This window comes from Mustela nivalis, assembly GCF_964662115.1.
Source record: "Mustela nivalis genome assembly, chromosome: 7".
NCBI classification, from domain to species: Eukaryota; Metazoa; Chordata; class Mammalia; order Carnivora; family Mustelidae; genus Mustela; species Mustela nivalis.
This window is the reverse complement of record NC_139026.1, coordinates 20,679,382-20,698,479: the sequence shown is the minus strand read 5'-3', so window position 1 is coordinate 20,698,479 and position 19,098 is coordinate 20,679,382. Positions and strand designations below refer to the sequence as shown.

Below are 19,098 nucleotides of genomic sequence, written 5' to 3'. Positions count from 1 at the left end.
ATGCAGTTTTGAAAAAGAAGGAAACTTTGACACATGCTGACATGTGGATAAGTCTATTTATACAGACAAATTTGTTTAGTCTACAATTAATTGTATATTAATTGTATTATACTATTGTATTATGTTTTATATTATTGTATTAATTATTGTATTGATTAATGAAATTAATAATTATTGTATTAATTATATATTAATTGTAATATATTATTATACACTGTATTTATTTATACACATATATGTATTTCAATTCTGTAATTTATCTTGGGTTTCTCCTCAACTGCTAATTAATTATACATATATACATAGAGTAGGTCCCTTTTATCTGTAGAAGATGTGTTCCAAGGCCCCCAGTGGATGTCTGAAACTGTGAATAGTATCAAACTCTACACATACTATATTTTTTCCTATAGACACTAACCTATGATAAAGTTTAATTTATAAGTTAGGCACAATGAGAGATTAATACAGTAATAAAATAGAACAATTATAACAACATACCATAATAAAAGTTATATGAATGTGGTCTTTCTCTCAAAATAATTTATTGTACTGTACTCATCCTTCTTGTGATGCTGTGAAAGGATAAAATGCCTACATGATGAAATAAAATGAGGTGAATGCTGCAGGCATTGTGATATAGCGTTGGGCTTCTATTGACCTTGTGACAAATACATCAGAAGGAGGTTCATTGACTTTTGGACTGTGATTGATGGTGGGTAACTGAAACCACAGAAAGCAAAACCACAGATAAAGAGAGGCTATTGTATGTACGTATATACCCCACATATATATACATATATAAGATATACACATATGAAGGAGATATGGTAAGCTATTTTTATAAATATGGAGCTTATCAAGGTCAGCCTAAGCAAAACACAAAATCCAGAAGTGTTGAATAAATATGTTTTAAATTTTTGGCTTCATAAAGATTAAAACTTCTGCCCCACAGAAAAAGAATTATGAACAAAGTTAAAGGGCAAGCAACAAATTGGAGAAACACTTTTTTGAAGTGTTTTTCACAAAGTTTGACACCTAGAATATACAGTGAATTCTCACTTTTGTGGTAGTTTTGTTTTATAAAGTCACCATGAGCACTGAATTAGCAAACACTGAATCATTGTTTTTAGGGAAAATACAAGGTTAGGTTCCTGCAAGTCCTGCAAGTCACAGCATTTTCATCAACTGATCAATACGTAATTTGTTTTATATGTATTTTTATTTAAAAATAACTTATTCAATATATATATTGTGATTCATTAACAGTGAACTCACAACCAATAGCACTATAACTCATGCTTTAATGAATCTTACTGGACACATGTTTTCTTAGAAGACACATCACAGCCTTCTTGAGCTCCTAGAAACACTAGATAGAAATTCAGCACTATACTGCATCATTTCAAACACTGAAATCCCCAACAAAGCACAAGGTTTTTTATCTAAGCAGCACTAAGTAGACCATGAAAAAAACAACTGTTCACACAGTATAAGAGCTAAAGCAAGAAGGCAGAGCTTCACCTATTCAACTGCAAGTAAAAACATGTGCATCAAGTCACTCAAATTTTTCCCTGCTCTCTACATGTCCATGAATGATCACCATGAGTATTGTTTGGGGGTTGCAAATAAAATTCAGCAAGTGGGAAAATTCACAGGTAAAGAATCCACAAATAACAAGGATTCACTGTATTAAAATATACATATAATCAATTCTTCTTAAAAAATCGTAAACAAAATAAATATGCAATTCACACAAGAAGAACACAATGATGAATAAACACTTGGGAAAAATTCCTTCTCACTAATAATCAAGGAAATGTGACTTAAAGCAAAAATGAGAAATAATAATTGATGTCCTTAATAAAAATAAGTTATATAATCACAATCACACATTCATCCCACAATGTCTTCTAGTTGTTCCTACCTAATCTTCTCAAAATAGCAATTTAAATTATTAAAGACAACTGAATCAAAAATGCCTAGAAATGTATAGACTAAGATAAAAAATGAATGGAATGAGTGAATGAATGGCATCAATGAAGAAACGGATGTATGGACAGATGCAATCAATTATTTTCAAACTGTTCTATGGAAACCCATGGTGACATAATGAATTGTCATGACTTTTTACAACTTATGGCATTTATTTTTTCACAAAATATAAAATAATTTGAAAATTAGATTGCTAAGTATAAATAATCCAAACAATGTGTAAATATATAAAGTAGGAAGTTAAAGTCCCCCTGAAATAGTAAGCCTCAGATAGAACTATTATTAACATACTATTAGCATAGCATATGTACTGCCAGACTTTCTAAGCACAAATAAATATTACACTTATCTTAATGCACTTATTATGAAGTTAGTTAGCTCTATACATACTGTTCTTTAACCTGCAAATCCTACGAAAATTGCCACAGTGTTATTTTCAGAGGCCAGGAACTGAACAGAAAAAGATCGATTTGCATTTGTATAGAATTTATATAGAAATTTGCATTTTTTATTTTTTTTTATTTTTTATTTTTTATAAACATATATTTTTATCACCAGGGGTACAGGTCTGTGAATCACCAGGTTTACACACTTCACAGCACTCACCAAAGCACATACCCTCCCCAATGTCCATAATCCCACCCCCTTCTCCCAAACCCCCACCCCCAGCAACCCTCAGTTTGTTTTGTGAGATTAAGAGTCACTTATGGTTTGTCTCCCTCCCAATCCCATCTTGTTTCATTGATTCTTCTCCTACCCACTTAAGCCCCCATGTTGCATCACCACTTCCTCATATCAGGGAGATCATATGATAGTTGTCTTTCTCTGCTTGACTTATTTCGCTAAGCATGATACGCTCTAGTTCCATCCATGTTGTCGCAAATGGCAAGATTTCATTTCTTTTGATGGCTGCATAGTATTCCATTGTGTATATATACCACATCTTCTTGATCCATTCATCTGTTGATGGACATCTAGATTCTTTCCATAGTTTGGCTATTGTGAACATTCCTGCTATAAACATTCGGGTGCACATGCCCCTTTGGATCACTACGTTTGTATCTTTAGGGTAAACAACCAATAGTGCAATTGCTGGGTCATAGGGCAGTTCTATTTTCAACATTTTGAGGAACCTCCATGCTGTTTTCCAGAGTGGCTGCACTAGCTTACATTCCCACCAACAGTGTAGGAGGGTTCCCCTTTCTCCGCATCCTCGCCAGCATCTGTCATTTCCTGACTTGTTGATTTTAGCCATTCTGACTGGTGTGAGGTGATATCTTATTGTGGTTTTGATTTGTATTTCCCTGATGCCAAGTGATATGGAGCACTTTTTCATGTGTCTGTTGGCCATCTGGATGTCTTCTTTGCAGAAATGTCTGTTCATGTCCTCTGCCCATTTCTTGATTGGATTATTTGTTCTTTGGGTGTTGAATTTGCTAAGTTCTTTATAGATTCTGGACACTAGTCCTTTATCGGATATGTCGTTGAAAATATCTTCTCCCATTCTGTCAGTTGTCTTTTGATTTTGTTAACTGTTTCCTTTGCTGTGCAAAAGCTTTTGATCTTGATGAAATCCCAATAGTTCATTTTAGCCCTTGCTTCCCTTGCCTTTGACGTTGTTCCTAGGAAGATGTTGCTGCGGCTGAGGTCGAAGAGGTTGCTGCCTGTGTTCTCCTCAAGGATTTTGATGGATTCCTTTTGCACATTGAGATCTTTCATCAATTTTGAGTCTATTTTGTGTGTGGTGTAAGGAAATAGTCCAATTTCATTTTTCTGCATGTGGCTGTCCAATTTTCCCAACACCATTTATTGAAGAGGCTGTCTTTTTTCCATTGCACATTCTTTCCTGCTTTGTCGAAGATTAGTTGACTGTAGAGTTGAGGGTCTATTTCTGGGCTCTCTATTCTGTTCCATTGATCTATGTGTCTGTTTTTGTGCCAGTACCATGCTGTCTTGATGATGACAGCTTTGTAATAGAGGTTGAAGTCCGGAATTGTGATGCCACCAACGTTGGCTTTCTTTTTCAATATCCCTTTGGCTATTCGAGGTCTTTTCTGGTTCCATATAAATTTTAGAATTATTTGTTCCATTTCTTTGAAAAGGATGGATGGTACTTTGATAGGAATTGCATTAAATGTGTAGATTGCTTTAGGTAGCATAGACATTTTCACAATATTTACTCTTCCAATCCAGGAGCATGGAACATTTTTCCATTTCTTTGTGTCTTCCTCAATTTCATTCAGGAGTACTTTATAGTTTTCTGAGTATAGATTCTGTGCCTCTTTGGTTAGGTTTATTCCTAGGTATCTTATGGTTTTGGGTGCAATTGTAAATGAGATTGATTACTTAATTTCTCTTTCTTCTGTCTTGCTGTTGGTGTAGAGAAATGCAACTGATTTCTGTGCATTGATTTTATATCCTGACACTTTACTGAATTCCTGTATAAGTTCTAGCAGTTTTGGAGTGGAGTCTTGTGGGTTTTCCACATATAGTATCATATCATCTGCGAAGAGTGATAATGTGACTTCTTCTTTGCTGATTTGGATGCCTTTAATTTCCTTTTGTTGTTTGATTGCTGAGGCTAGGACCTCTAGTACTATGTTGAATAGCAGTGGTGATAATGGACATCCCTGCCGTGTTCCTGACCTTAGCGGAAAAGCTTTCAGTTTTTCTCCATTGAGAATGATATTTGCGGTGGGTTTTTCATAGATGGCTTTGATGATATTGAGGTATGTGCCCTCTATCCCTACACTTTGAAGAGTTTTGATCAGGAAGGGATGCTGTACTTTGTCAAAAACTTTTTCAGCATCTATTGAGAGTATCATATGGTTCTTGTTCTTTCTTTTATTGATGTGTTGTATCACATTGACTGATTTGTGGATGTTGAGCCAACCTTGCAGCCCTGGAATAAATCCCACTTGGTCGTGGTGAATAATCCTTTTAATGTACTGTTGAATCCTGTTGGCTAGTATTTTGTTGAGTATTTTTGCATCTGTGTTTATCAAGGATATTGGTCTATAGCTCTCTTTTTTGATGGGATCCTTGTCTGGTTTTGGGATCAAGGTGATGCTGGCCTCATAAAAAAGAGTTTGGAAGTTTTCCTTCCATTTCTATTTTTTGGAACAGTTTCAGGAGAATAGGAATTCGTTCTTCTTTAAATGTTTGGTAGAATTCCCCCGGGAAGCCGTCTGGCCCTGGGCTTTTGTTTGTTTGGAGATTTTTAATGACTGTTTCAATCTCCTTACTGGTTATGGGTCTGTTCAGGCTTTCTATTTCTTCCTGGTTCAGTTGTGGTAGTTTATATGTTTCTAGGAATGCATCCATTTCTTCCAGATTGTCAAATTTATTGCCGTAGAGTTGCTCATAGTATGTTCTTATAATAGTTTGTATTTCTTTGGTGTTAGTTGTGATCTCTCCTCTTTCATTCATGATTTTATTTATTTGGGTCCTTTCTCTTTTCTTTTTGATAAGTCGGGCCAGGGGTTTATCAATTTTATTAATTCTTTCAAAGAACCAGCTCCTAGTTTCGTTGATTTGTTCTGTTGGTTTTTTTTTGGTTTCTATTTCATTGATTTCTGCTCTGATCTTTATGATTTCTCTTCTCCTGCTGGGCTTAGGGTTTCTTTCTTGTTCTTTCTCCAGCTCCTTTAGGTGTAGGGTTAGGTTGTGTACCTGAGACCTTTCTTGTTTCTTGAGAAAGACTTGTACCGCTATATATTTTCCTCTCAGGACTGCCTTTCTTGTGTCCCACAGATTTTGAACCATTGTATTTTCATTATCATTTGTTTCCATGATTTTTTTCAATTCTTCTTTCATTTCCCGGTTGACCCATTCATTCTTTAGAAGGATGCTGTTTAGTCTCCATGTATTTGGGTTCTTTCCAAACTTCCTTTTGTGGTTGAGTTCTAGCTTTAGAGCCTTGTGGTCTGAAAATATGCAGGGAATGATCCCAATCTTTTGATACCCTTTGAGTCCTGATTTAGGACCGAGGATGTGATCTATTCTGGAGAATGTTCCATGTGCACTAGAGAAGAATGTGTATTCTGTTGCTTTGGGATGAAATGTTCTGAATATATCTGTGATGTCCATCTGGTCCTGTGTGTCGCTTAAGGCCTTTATTTCCTTGCTGATCTTTTGCTTGGATGATCTGTCCATTTCAGTGAGGGGAGTGTTAAAGTCCCCTACTATTATTGTATTGTTGTTGATGTGTTTCTTTGATTTTGTTATTAATTGGTTTATATAGTTGGCTGCTCCCACGTTGGGGGCATAGATATTTAAAATTGTTAGATCTTCTTGTTGGACAGACCCTTTGAGTATGATATAGTGTCCTTCCTCATCTCTTATTATAGTCTTTGGCTTAAAATCTAATTGATCTAAGAATTGCCACTCCTGCTTTCTTCTGATGTCCATTAGCATGGTAAATTCTTTTCCACACCCTCATTTTAAATCTGGAGGTGTCTTCGGGCTTAAAATGAGTTTCTTGGAGGCAACATATAGATGGGTTTTGTTTTTTTATCCATTCTGATACCCTGTGTCTTTTGATTGGGACATTTAGCCCATTAACATTCAGGGTAACTATTGAGAGATATGAATTTTGTGCCATTGTATTGCCTGTAAGGTGACTGTTACTGTATATGGTCTCTGTTCCTTTCTGATCTACCACTTGTAGGCTCTCTCTTTGCTTTGAGGACCCCTTTCAATATTTCCTGTAGAGCTGGTTTGGTGTTTGCAAATTCTTTCAGTTTTTGTTTGTCCTGGAAGCTTTTAATCTCTCCTTCTATTTTCAATGATAGCCTAGCTGGATATAGATTTCTTGGCTGTATGTTTTTTTCGTTTAGTGCTCTGAAAATATCATGCCAGCTCTTTCTGGCCTGCCAGGTCTCTGTGGATAAGTCAGCTGCCAATCTAATATTTTTACCATTGTATGTTACAGACTTCTTTTCCCGGGCTGCTCTCAGGATTTTCTCTTTGTCACTGAGACTTGTAAATTTTACTATTAGGTGACGGGGTGTGGGCCTATTCTTATTGATTTTGAGGGGCATTCTCTGAAACTCCTGAATTTTGATGCTCGTTCCCTTTGCCATATTGGGGAAATTCTCCCCAATAATTCTCTCCAGTATACCTTCTGCTCCCCTCTGTCTTTCTTCTCTTCTGAAATCCCAATTATTCTAATGTTTTTTCATCTTATGGTGTCACTTATCTCTCGAATTCTCCCCTCGTGGTCCAGTAGCTGTTTGTCCCCCTTTTGCTCAGCTTCTTTATTCTCTGTCATTTTTTCTTCTATATCACTAATTCTTTCTTCTGCCTCATTTATCTTAGCAGTGAGGGCCTCCATTTTTTATAGCACCTCATTAATAGCTTTTTTGATTTCAACCTAGTTAGATTTTAGTTCTTTTATTTCTCCAGAAAGGGCTTTTATATCTGAGAGGGTTTCTCTAATATCTTCCATGCCTTTTTCGAGCCCAGCTAGAACCTTGAGAATTGTCATTCTGAACTCTAGATCTGATATATTACCAATGTCTGTATTGATTAGGTCCCTAGCCTTCGGTATTGCCTCTTGTTCTTTTTTTTTTGTGTTGATTTTTCTGTCTTGTCATTTTGTCCAGATAAGAGTATATGAAGGAGCAAGTAAAATACTAAAAGGGTGGCAACAACCCCAGGAAAATATGCTTTAACCAAATTAGAAGAGATCCCAAATCATGAGGGGGGAGAAAGGGGATAAAAAGAGGTCAAAAAGGAAGAAAGAAAAAAAAAGAAAAAAGAAAAAAAAAGAAAACAAATAAGAAAAATATAAAAATGAAAAAATATATATATTAGATAAACCTGTTATAAAACGTTAAAAAAAAGGTAAAAGTTAAAAAAAAATTAACAGAAGGCGAGAAAAAAAATTAAAATGAAAAAGAAAAAAATTAAATTAACTGCAAGACTAAAAAAAAATCACAGGGAAAAAGCCATGAGTTCCGTGCTTTGCTTTCTCCTCCTCTGGAATTCTGCTGCTCTCCTTGGTATTGAAACTGCACTCCTTGGTAGTTGGACTTGGTCTCGGCTGGTTTTCTTGTTGATCTTCTGGGGGAAGGGCCTGTTGTAGTGATTCTCAAGTGTCTTTGCCCCAGGCAGAATTGCACCGCCCTTACCAGGGGCCAGGGTGAGTAATCCGCTCAGGTTTGCTTTCAGGAGCTTTTGTTCCCTGAGCGCTTTCTGTAGGATTCCAGAGGACGGGAATACAAATGGCAGCCTCCTGGTCTCTGCTCCGCCGGTCCTACCTTTCAGAAAGTGGTTGTTTTTCTGTTTCCAGAATTGCCGGTCTTCTTCTCTTCCATCTGCCGATGGATTTTCAGGTGTTTGCAATCTTTAATAAGCTATCTAGCTGATCTCCGGCTAGCTGAAGTAGTCTCAGCCTGCTACTTCTCCGCCATCTTGACTCCTCCTCCAGAAATTTGCATTTTTTTTTTTAAGGATTCCTTTATTGGTTTTTTTTTAATATATGCAGAATCTTTATTAATTACATTGTAAAACATAATATGGAAAAACAGAATACAATTTTAACTTTTTATTTTTTATAAACATATATTTTTATCCCCAGGGGTACAGGTCTGTGAATCACCAGGTTTACACACTTCACAGCACTCACCAAAGCACATACCCTCCCCAATGTCCATAATCCATTTTTTTAAAAGAGTTTATTTATTTGACAGAGATCACAAGTAGGCACAGAGGAAGGCAGAGAGAGAGAGGGGGGAAGCAGGCTCCCCGCTGAGCAAAGAACCCGATGTGGGGCTCCATTCCAGTACCCTGGGATCATGACCAGAGCAGAAGGCAGAGGCTTTAACCCACTGAGCCACTCAGGCGCCCCTAGAAATTTGCACTTTTATTTTAAGATCTTTATAATAATCCTATAAATGGAAAAATAACCTCCTCATTTTAAAGAATAGGAAACAGAAGGTAAGTTACTTGTCCATGATTATACCAATAAATAGCAGTCAGGATAATTACTTGAACTAAACTTTAAGGTTCATGAGGGCAGACCACATATGTAATCCTTATTTTATGTCATTCACAGTACCTGGCACAAAATTCACAACAACATGAGGTATAATGCACATTTATATTGTTTAGCACTCTATAGCCTACATGTAACAAATGGCAATAAACATTTGTGGAACAAATAGATGGATGAATGCATAAAAGAATAAAGAAATGTGGAGGGATTCTAAATGAACTGAGATTCCAATCAAGCCATTCCTTTTTTTAATCTATATAATGATTAATAAATTTATTTAGCAACTCAGCCATCCTGGAAACATAATGTAAAATGGCATATCAATTAAATATACACTAAACAAGAATGACATCAGTAATTATTGATATCCTCTTTTCAGAGAAATGCTACAGTGAAAAATACTGAACAATAAACAATATTTAGGTTTACTTACTGTGAGAAACTGGACCCTTTAAAAAATATTTAAAATTTCATAGAGAAGTATTCACATGGGTTTTAGATCAAACGTTATAGATAAGCAAACTTGAGCAAGTCATTTAATTTCCTGAAACACAATTTTCTCAAGATCGAGTAAAAATATTTCATAGAATTGTGGTGAAATTTAAGTGATTTAAGGAATGTGAAGTGTCTATCCCCATACCTGGCATGGGCTAGGTAATCAATAAATGCTAGATATTGTTGTTAACATTACCATTACCATCATCATTATTATAGTTTCCTAAAAATAACCAAAATGGACACTTTCCAATGATAAAGTTTTAGTCCAATTATTTTAAAAGTTATATAAAGTGACTACTTAAAATCATAAAAACCTAGATCAAATGAGTGCTGATAGTAAAGCTAACATACATTTTTCTGGAAATGCCTGCAACTCATACCTTCTACCTAGACACAGACAACAAGCATCTGCTCTTCGAATGAGTATGTAACAAATCAAATATCTACTGACCAAATTTCCATAGTTGTCATACTAGTTTCCTTTAGTCACTGTAACAACCAGAAACTTAGAAGCTTAAAACAATATTAACTTATTCTCAGACAGTATTGAAATCAGAAGTCTGAAAGGAGTTTTACAGGGGTAAAATCAAGATGTCAGCAGGGCTTGTCACTTCAGGAAGCTCTAGGAGAGAATTTGTTCACTGCATTTTCATTTTAAGAAACCATCTACATTCCTTCACTCATAGCTTCTTCCTCCATCTTCAAAGCTAGCAACATAACATTGAAATTTTTTCTTTCTTTCTTCATGATATCATCTTCTCTAATATAAGGACCCTTATGATTATAATAGGGCCACATGGGTGATCCAGGATAATCTCCCCACTTTAAGATACTTAACTTAATCACATCTGCAAAGTTCCTTTTGACATATAAATCAACAGATTCATAATTTAAAACCTGGACATTTATAAAGGGAGGGAGGCACTATTGTTTATTATATCCCATTCTCTGGGACCCAAAGGATCATATCTAACCACACATAAAATGTATTCACCCCCATCTCAACATTCTCCCATCTCAACATTATGACATCAATTTAAATTTGGAATCTTATCTAAATCTTATCAGCTAAAAAGTCTCAAATTTCAGGACTTGGAGGTCAAGATGGAGGAGTAGCAGACTGAGATGACATCAGGTCACAGGAGTTCAGTTATCAAACCATACATAACACCTACAAACTGAACAGAGATTGAAAAGAAGAGCAACTCTAGAAACAGAAAATCAACCACTTTCTGAAAGGTAGGATGTGCAGAGAAGTGTATCCGAAGTGACAGGAAGATAGACTGCAGGGGAGGCAGGTCCTGGCTCCCAGCAAGCCCTGGAGCAACAGAGTACAAAATCAGAACTTTAAGAGGTCTGTTTCACTGAGGGGCGTGGCTCCAGAGGCTAAGCAGGGGTGGAGCCCTTGAAGGAACAGTGTGGACTGTGGTCTCAGGTCCTGTGTGGTCACAGAAGGATCAGGGGTGTTTTGAGTGTAGCAGAGCTCCAAAAAGACATGGAAGATATTATAGAAACCCTGTCTGGAGAAATAAAAGCCCTTTCTGGAGAAACAAAAGAAATAAAATCTAACCAAGCTGAAATCAAAAAAGCTATTAATGAGGTCCAATAAAAAGTGGAGGCTATTACTGCTAGGATAAATGAGGCAGAAGAAAGAATTAGTGATATAGAAGACCAAACAATGGAGAATAAAGAAGCTGAGCAAAAGAGAGACAAACAACTACTGGACCACGAGGAGAGAATTCAAGAGATAAGAGATACCATAAAATAAAACAATATCAGAATAATTGGGATTCCACAAGAAGAAAGGGGGGGTAGAAGGTATATTGGAGTGAATTATATTAGAGAATTTCCCTAATGTGGCAAAAGGAACAAGCATCAAAATCCAGGAGGCACAGAGACCCCCCACACACACACAAAATCAACAAGAATAGGTGCATACCCCATCTTTTAATAGTAAAACTTATAAGTCTTAGTGACAAACAGAAAACCCTGAAAGTAGCCCAGGACAAAAAAGCCATAGCATACAATGGTAAAAATATTAGATTGACAGCAGACTTATCCACAGAAACCTGGCAGGCCAGAAAGAACTGGCATAATATATTCAGAACACCTAATGAGAAAAACATGCAGTCAAGAATACTGTATCCAGCTAGGCTATCATTGAAAATAGAAGGAGGGATGAAAAGCTTCCAGGACAAACAAAAATGAAAAGACTTTGTAAGCACCAAATCAGCTCTACAGGAAATATTGAAAGTGGTCCTCTAAGCCTAAAAATAGTAGACTAGAAAGGAACAGAGACAATATACAGTAACAGTTACCTTAAGGCAATACAATGGCACTAAATATCTCTCAATAGTTATGCCGAGTATAAATGGGCAAAATGCCCCAATCAAAAGATACAAGGTTTCAGAATGGATAAAAAAACAAGACTCATCAATATGTTGTCTGCAAGAAACTCATTTTAGAACCAAAGACATCCCCAGAGTTAAAGTGAGAGGGTGGAAAACAACTTACCATGCTAAGGGACATCAAAAGAAAGTTGGGGTGGCAATCCTTATATCAGATAAATTAGATTTTAAGCCAAAGACTATAATAAGAGATGAGGAAGGACACTATATCATACTTGAAGGGTCTGTCCAACAACAAGATCTAACAATTTTGAATATCTATGCCCCTAACATGGGAGCAGCCAACTCTATAAACCAATTAATAACAAAATCAAAGAAACACATTGACCAATAATACAATAACAGTAGGGGACTTTAACACTCCCTCACTGAAATGGACAGATCATCCATGCAAAAGATCAACAAGGAAATAAAGGCCTTAAATGATACACTGGACCAGATGACATCACAGATATATTCAGAACATTCCATACCAAAGCAACAGAATACACACATTCTTCTCTAGTGCACATGGAACATTCTCCAGAATAGATCTCATCCTGGGTCACAAATGAGGTCTCAACTGGTACCACAAGATTGGGATCATTCCCTGCATATTTTCAGACATGTTGTATTTCTATTCACCAACAACAGGACAGAAGAAAGAGAAATTAAGGAGTCTATCCCATTTATAATTGCATCCAAAACCATAAGGCAACTAGGAATAAACCTAACCAAAGTGACAAAGAATCTATACTCAGAAAACTATCAAATACTCATGAAAGAAATTGAGGAAGACACAAGAAATGGAAAAAATGTTCCATGCTCATGTATTGGAAGAATAAATATTGTGAAAATGTCTATGCTACCTAAAGCAATCTACACTTTTAATGCAATCCCTGTCAAAATACCATGCATATTTTTTCTCAAAGAAATGGAACAAATAATCCTAAAATTTATATGGAACCAGAAAAGACCATGAATAGCCAGAGACATGTTGACAAAGAAAGCCAAAGTTGGTGGCATCACAATTCCAGACTTCAAGCTCTATTACAAAGCTGTCATCATCAAGACGGTATGGTACTGGCACAAAAACTGACACATAGGTCAATGGAACAGAATAGAGAGCCAGAAATGGACCCTCAACCCTATGGTCAACTAATCTTTGACAAAGCAGGAAAGAATGTCCAATGGAAAAAAGACAGTCTCTTCATCAAATGTTGTTGGGAAAATTGAGCAGCCATATGCAGAAGAATGAAACTGGACCATTTCCTTACACCACCCACAAAAATAGACTCAAAATGGATGAAAGACCTCAATGTGAGACAGGAATCATCCAAATCCTAGAGGAGAACACAGGCCACAACCTCTTCAACTTCAGCCACAGCAACTTCTTCCTAAAAACATTGCCAAAGGCAAGGCAAGCAAGGGCAAAAATGAACTAGTGGGACTTCATCAAGATCAAAAGCTTTAGCACAGCAAAAGAAACAGTCAATGAATCCAAAAGACAACTGACAGAATGGGAGAAGATATTCACAAATAACTTATCAGATAAAGGGCCAGTATCCAAAATCTATAAAGAAATTATCAAACTCAACACCCAAAGAACAAATAATCCAATCAAGAAATGGGCAGAGGACATGAACAGACATTTCTGCAAAGAAGACAACCAGATGGCCAACAGACACGTGAAAAAGTGCTCCACATCACTTGGCATCAGGGAAATACAAATCCAAACCACAATGAGATATCACCACACACCAATCAGAATGCCTAAAATTAATAAGTCAGGAAATGATGGATGTTGGTGAGGATGTGGAGAAAGGGGAACCCTCCTACACTGTTGGTGGGAATGCAAGCTGGTACAGCCACTCTGGAAAATGGCATGGAGTTTCCTCAAAAAGTTGAAAACAGAGCTACCTTATGACCCAGCAATCACACTACTTAGTGTTTACACTTAAGATACAAATGTACTTATCTGAAGGGACTGTGTACGCAAATGTTTATGGCAGCAATGTCCACAATAGTCAACCTATGGAAAGAACCTAGATGTATATCAAAAGATGAATGGATAAAGTCAAGGTGGTATATATATTCAATGGAATACCATGAAGCCATCAAAAGAAATGAAATCTTGCCATTTGCAACTATGTGGATGGAACTAGAGGGTATTATGCTGAGCAAAATAAGTCAATCAGAGAAAGACAATTATCATATGATCTCCCTGATGTGAGGAATTTGAGAGGCAATGTCGGGGGTTGGGGGTTAGGGAAGAAGAAAATGAAAGATGGTATTGGAAGGGTGACAAACCATAAAAGACTCTTAATCTCACAAAACAAACTGAGGGTTTCCAGGGGGAGGTGAGTATGGAGAGGGCAGTTGGATTATGGACACTGGGGAGGGTACGTGCTAAGGTGAGTGCTGTGAAATTTGTAAGCCTGACAATTTACAGACCTGTACCCCTGTGGCAAATAATACATTATATGTTAATTTAAAAAAAAAAGTAAAAAGTCCCAAATCTCATCATCTAAATCAGGTATGGGAGAAATTTTGAGTATAATCCATTTTGAAACAAAATATGTTATCACCCATGAATCTTTGAACTAGAAAACAAGTTATTTGCTCCAAAGGAATGGGAGCAGTGGTAGGATGGGCATATAATAACAAATATAGACATCACTATTCAAAGAGGGAGGAATGAAACAGGGGGAAGGGGGAAATAAATAGTTATAAGCAATTTAGAAAACCAACTGGTCAAAGTCCACTAGGTTCAAGGACTAGGAATAATCCTTTGTAGTTCTGAACTCCATCCTCAGCTCTGTCCTTTGTGTCTTACTTCCTTTTTCATGAAAGTTAACATATACTTGCAACTGCATAGTTTTATAAGCCTGTTTCTTGCCTGCAAGAATAAATTCCTTTACAAATGCAACAACCTTCTTTTATCTTGTCTTCTCTTTGTACCTTTCAGTCCTAATCAGCAGTATCTTCACTAATATACCATCCTCACAGACCTTGTAGGTATCTCATGTATGTCACAGGGATTCATCCCATTAAACAAAAGCCTCCTCCACAGATCTTTCCTGGATAACCCTCTGGATTGTGCTGGGAAGGCTGAGGAGATCTATGAGATGCACACCTCAAAGAGCCCTGCATCTGATGAAATAGATTTTTTTGATCCTGTGGACACTAGAAAAAATATATCCAGTCACACTTTTGGCTTTCTCCCCAGGACACACTTTCTTGAGAGTGAATCTACAAATTTTAGCCTCTTTTTCAAACTAAACAGGCTTAGACTGTCTCAAATAATCACATCCCGGTTTCTTTTTGCTTAAAAAGTTAGATTTTCCAGCTTTTTTCTTTTATTGTTGACATTTAGTTTTGTACCATTGTGGTTAGATAGTATACTGGGTATGATTTCAGTCTTCTTGTAATATTTGTTATGTCTTTTTTTAATGCAACTTAACCAGGGGATTCTTCTGTGTGTACTTGAAAAAAATATGTATTCTATATTTCTTGGATGGAATGTTTTATATGTATCTTTTAGAGCCATATATTCTGAAGTATGCCTCAAGTAAAGAATGCTCTTATTGAAAAAAATGTTGTTGACTCATTTTATCTTTTTTGCTATAGGTAGAAGAGAACATGCTGCACATTCAGCACTGTGCTTGGAAATCTCAACTAAATATCCAAATTTGTCACTTACTATCTTGCTTTTGATATAACACAATTCTGCTAGACTTCCTGCTACTGTTTAACACTTCCTTTCTTTCAGTTTTCAATAATATGTTCCTCGTTTACTTCTCAGTCTTTATCAGAAGCACCTTCAACAATATTCATGTCTACCAATACTTTATCTATGATTTGGGTATTCTGTAAGATGATATAAGTTTTCTCTACCATTATCCTCACTTTGTTTCTGAACCCTCACAAATAGTGCCTTTAATATCCATCTTTTTACAAACACTGTAACAATATAGGTATTTTTTAAGACAATATAGGTTTTTTCCTACCATTTCATCTTGTGAGCCCTCACTGACAGAATCTCTAGTATTCATATTTCTGTTCAAGGCAATCTAGAATTTTCCTGTTATACTACTCAAAACTCTTCCAGCCTCTAGCTACTGCCCAATTCCAAAGACATTTTCCATATTTTTATGTATTTGTTATAGCAACATCCTACTTCCAGCCACCAAAATCGCATTAGTTTCCCAGGGCTGCCATAACATATTACCACATACTTAGTAGCTTAAAGCAACACAGATTTATTCTTTTACACTTCTGGATGTCAAAAGTCCAAAATGATTCTCACTGGGCTAAAATCAAAATTTTGGCAAAGCTGGTTCTTTCTAGAGGTTCCAGGGGAGAACCCACTTCCTGCGTTTTGACCACCTACATTCATGGTCATCATCACTTCAACCTCTGCTTCCATCATCACTTTTGCCTTTATTTTTAAAGACCATTGTGATTACACTGGACCCACCTTGGTAATCCAGGTTATCTCTCCCATCTCAAGAGCCTTAATTTAACCACATCTGCAAAGTTTCTTTATCATGTAATGTCATGGAGTCAACTTGTAAAGATCAAGATGTGGACATCTTTAGGGAGAACTAATCTTCGTACCAGAGCAATTTTCATTATTAACTAAATTATCTAAAATGTTTAACCCATATTTTCAGTTACATTGTTTTAAGCACTCCAGTTATTCACTACCCAAATTACTGAGCTAACATTTTGAATGTTGTTTCTTCTAAAAGTTTCAGCAAGAAGTTCAGCAACAGAATAAGTCTATATATTGAATCACACAACTCTGAGAGCTGTTGAGATCTGAATAATTCCTTGACTCATTATTATTGTTTGGAGTATTTCCAAAGTACATAGTAGTTTCATTACAGGGAGAAAAAGTTAAATCCCTATCATAAAAATCATAACTATGCTGAAGCTGAAAGATACCTAATGAGTCATCTCAGTTTCAAGGATGAGAAAAATAAGACCCAGGGAAGTTAAATGATTTATTTGATGACACAACTCTAATGTAGAAGACAGGGAGCATAAATTTATTTTAATAATATATAATGCCCAACTATGGAAGTACATTTTAAGAGCAAGCATACAGAAAGCTGCTGCATTTTCATAAAAAGAATTCCTTAATCTCAGGCTCAGGTAGATTTTTATTTAGCCATTTGAACTTCCTTAAGTTTTCAGGCAAATATTAATAAGGTAGTATTCTAAATGGCTAGGGGAGTTTAAAACAAACAATACCAGTTTAATGAAAACAGAGATATATTTTCCAGAATGCTACACATGATGATTATCAGGCCAGTAATAGAAGTTCTACTGTTGATGGTCTAATGAATGGTCTGGAAAAATTCCTGAAAGTTCATAGGTCCTACAAGTACTGCAGTTGTCTGATTTTCCCGGAGACAAGAAAATTATCTCATGCTTTAATGGAACGCTAAGATCAGCAACATCTTCCTAGGAACAACGCAAAAGGCAAGGGAAGCAAGGGAAAAAATGAACTATTGGGATTTCATCAAGATCAAAAGCTTTTGCACAGCAAAGGAAACAGTTAACAAAATCAAAAGACAACTGACAGAATGGGAGAAGATATTTGCAAACGACATATCAGATAAAGGACTAGTGTCCAGAATCTATAAAGAACTTAGCAAACTCAACACCCAAAGAACAAATAATCCAATCAAGAAATGGGCAGAGGACATGAACAGACATTTCTGCAAAGAAGACATCCAGATGGCCAACAGACACATGAAAAAGTGCTCCATATCACTCGGCATCAGGGAAATACAAATCAAAACCACAATGAGATATCACCTCACACCAGTCAGAATGGCTAAAATCAACAAGTCAGGAAACGATAAATATCTTATAATAAATGTGCATGGCATAAAAGTGCTTTTAAGAAAACAGGTATATTTTCACTTTATTTTTTTAAAGCACCTAAACTAAATTATTGTTTCTAATGTTAATTATTCTTTTCAAAAACACCAAAACCACTGAGATACTTTTCAAATGTTAGTTTGATTACTAAATGTATATTAGGCTTATTGTTTTTTCTAATTATAAGAAAAGTAATAGAGACATAAAGTAGAAATTAAGATACAAGGACTTTAAACAGGCCAGCAAAAAATTGCTATTGGTATGTTAACAGGCTTCTTAATAAACAAAGAAAAAATATTCATATTATCAGAAATAACCAGATATTTCAATATGAAGGGAAGAAAAAATGTTTGTTTTGACCTATAGAACAAACTAATGATTCAAAAACTATGGCTTTACATGTGTGTGTTATGCCATTATACCAATAAAGATCTTAATCTTCTTGCATTGATAACATTTATAACAGCTGGCAAAATTTCTCAGATTTTATATGTATAAACAATATGATAGTGTTAAGAATAAAATATAAATGTGATGTTTAAGTCTCTTTTCACTGTATAGTCAGCATAGAGATGTCTAGGAAAAAGCTTAAAATCTCATCAGCAATGCGAGGGTGTATCAAAACATAAAATGTATCATGGCTGTAAAAATAGACATTGCTAATAAAAATAGTTTTATTTTTTCCACTAATAGAAATTATCCTAATAAAAATAGAAAGTATAAAGAAAATAAAAGTTATACCACCCAGAGATAAGAACTTTTAACATGTCATTGAACATACTTTCACATGCAAACACACACAGAGATGATCTTACATACACTGAACCACACATACACTTGTTTGAAATATTTTTTGCTTTGCTCTCTATCCTTAAAAAAAAAAATTCAGGAATATCTTTTCCTGTCAAATAGGGAACTACATAATGATTTTCATGACTGCAGAGTACTTTATCACAGAATACTCCATAATTTATTTAACCAAACCCCTATTGTAAAATATTAATCTCATTTGTGATCTTTTTTTGCTACAGTAAACCTTGATAAATACCCCATACTAACCTATTTACCAACTTGTCCAATTCTTTCTTCAAGGTAAATTTCTTTATTTTTTTAAGATTTCTATTTATTTGACAGACAGAGATCACAAGTAGGTAGAGAGGCAGGCAGAGAGAGAAAGAGGGGGAAGCAGGCTCCCGGCTGAGCAGAGAGCGTGATACAAGCCTCAATCCCAGGACCCTGGGATCATGACCTGAGCAGAAGGCAGAGGCTTAACCCACTGAGCCACCCAGGTGTCCCTCAAGGTAAATTTCTATAATTAATTCTAAT

General features: G+C 35.8%; 1 protein-coding gene across 15 annotated transcripts in view; it reads right to left on the bottom strand.

Annotated features, from left to right (window-relative positions):
* Positions 1–19,098, bottom strand: part of ANKS1B (ankyrin repeat and sterile alpha motif domain containing 1B) — a 1,113,310-nt gene that overhangs the window by 813,043 nt on the left and 281,169 nt on the right. The gene's annotated exons all lie outside the window — the stretch shown is intronic.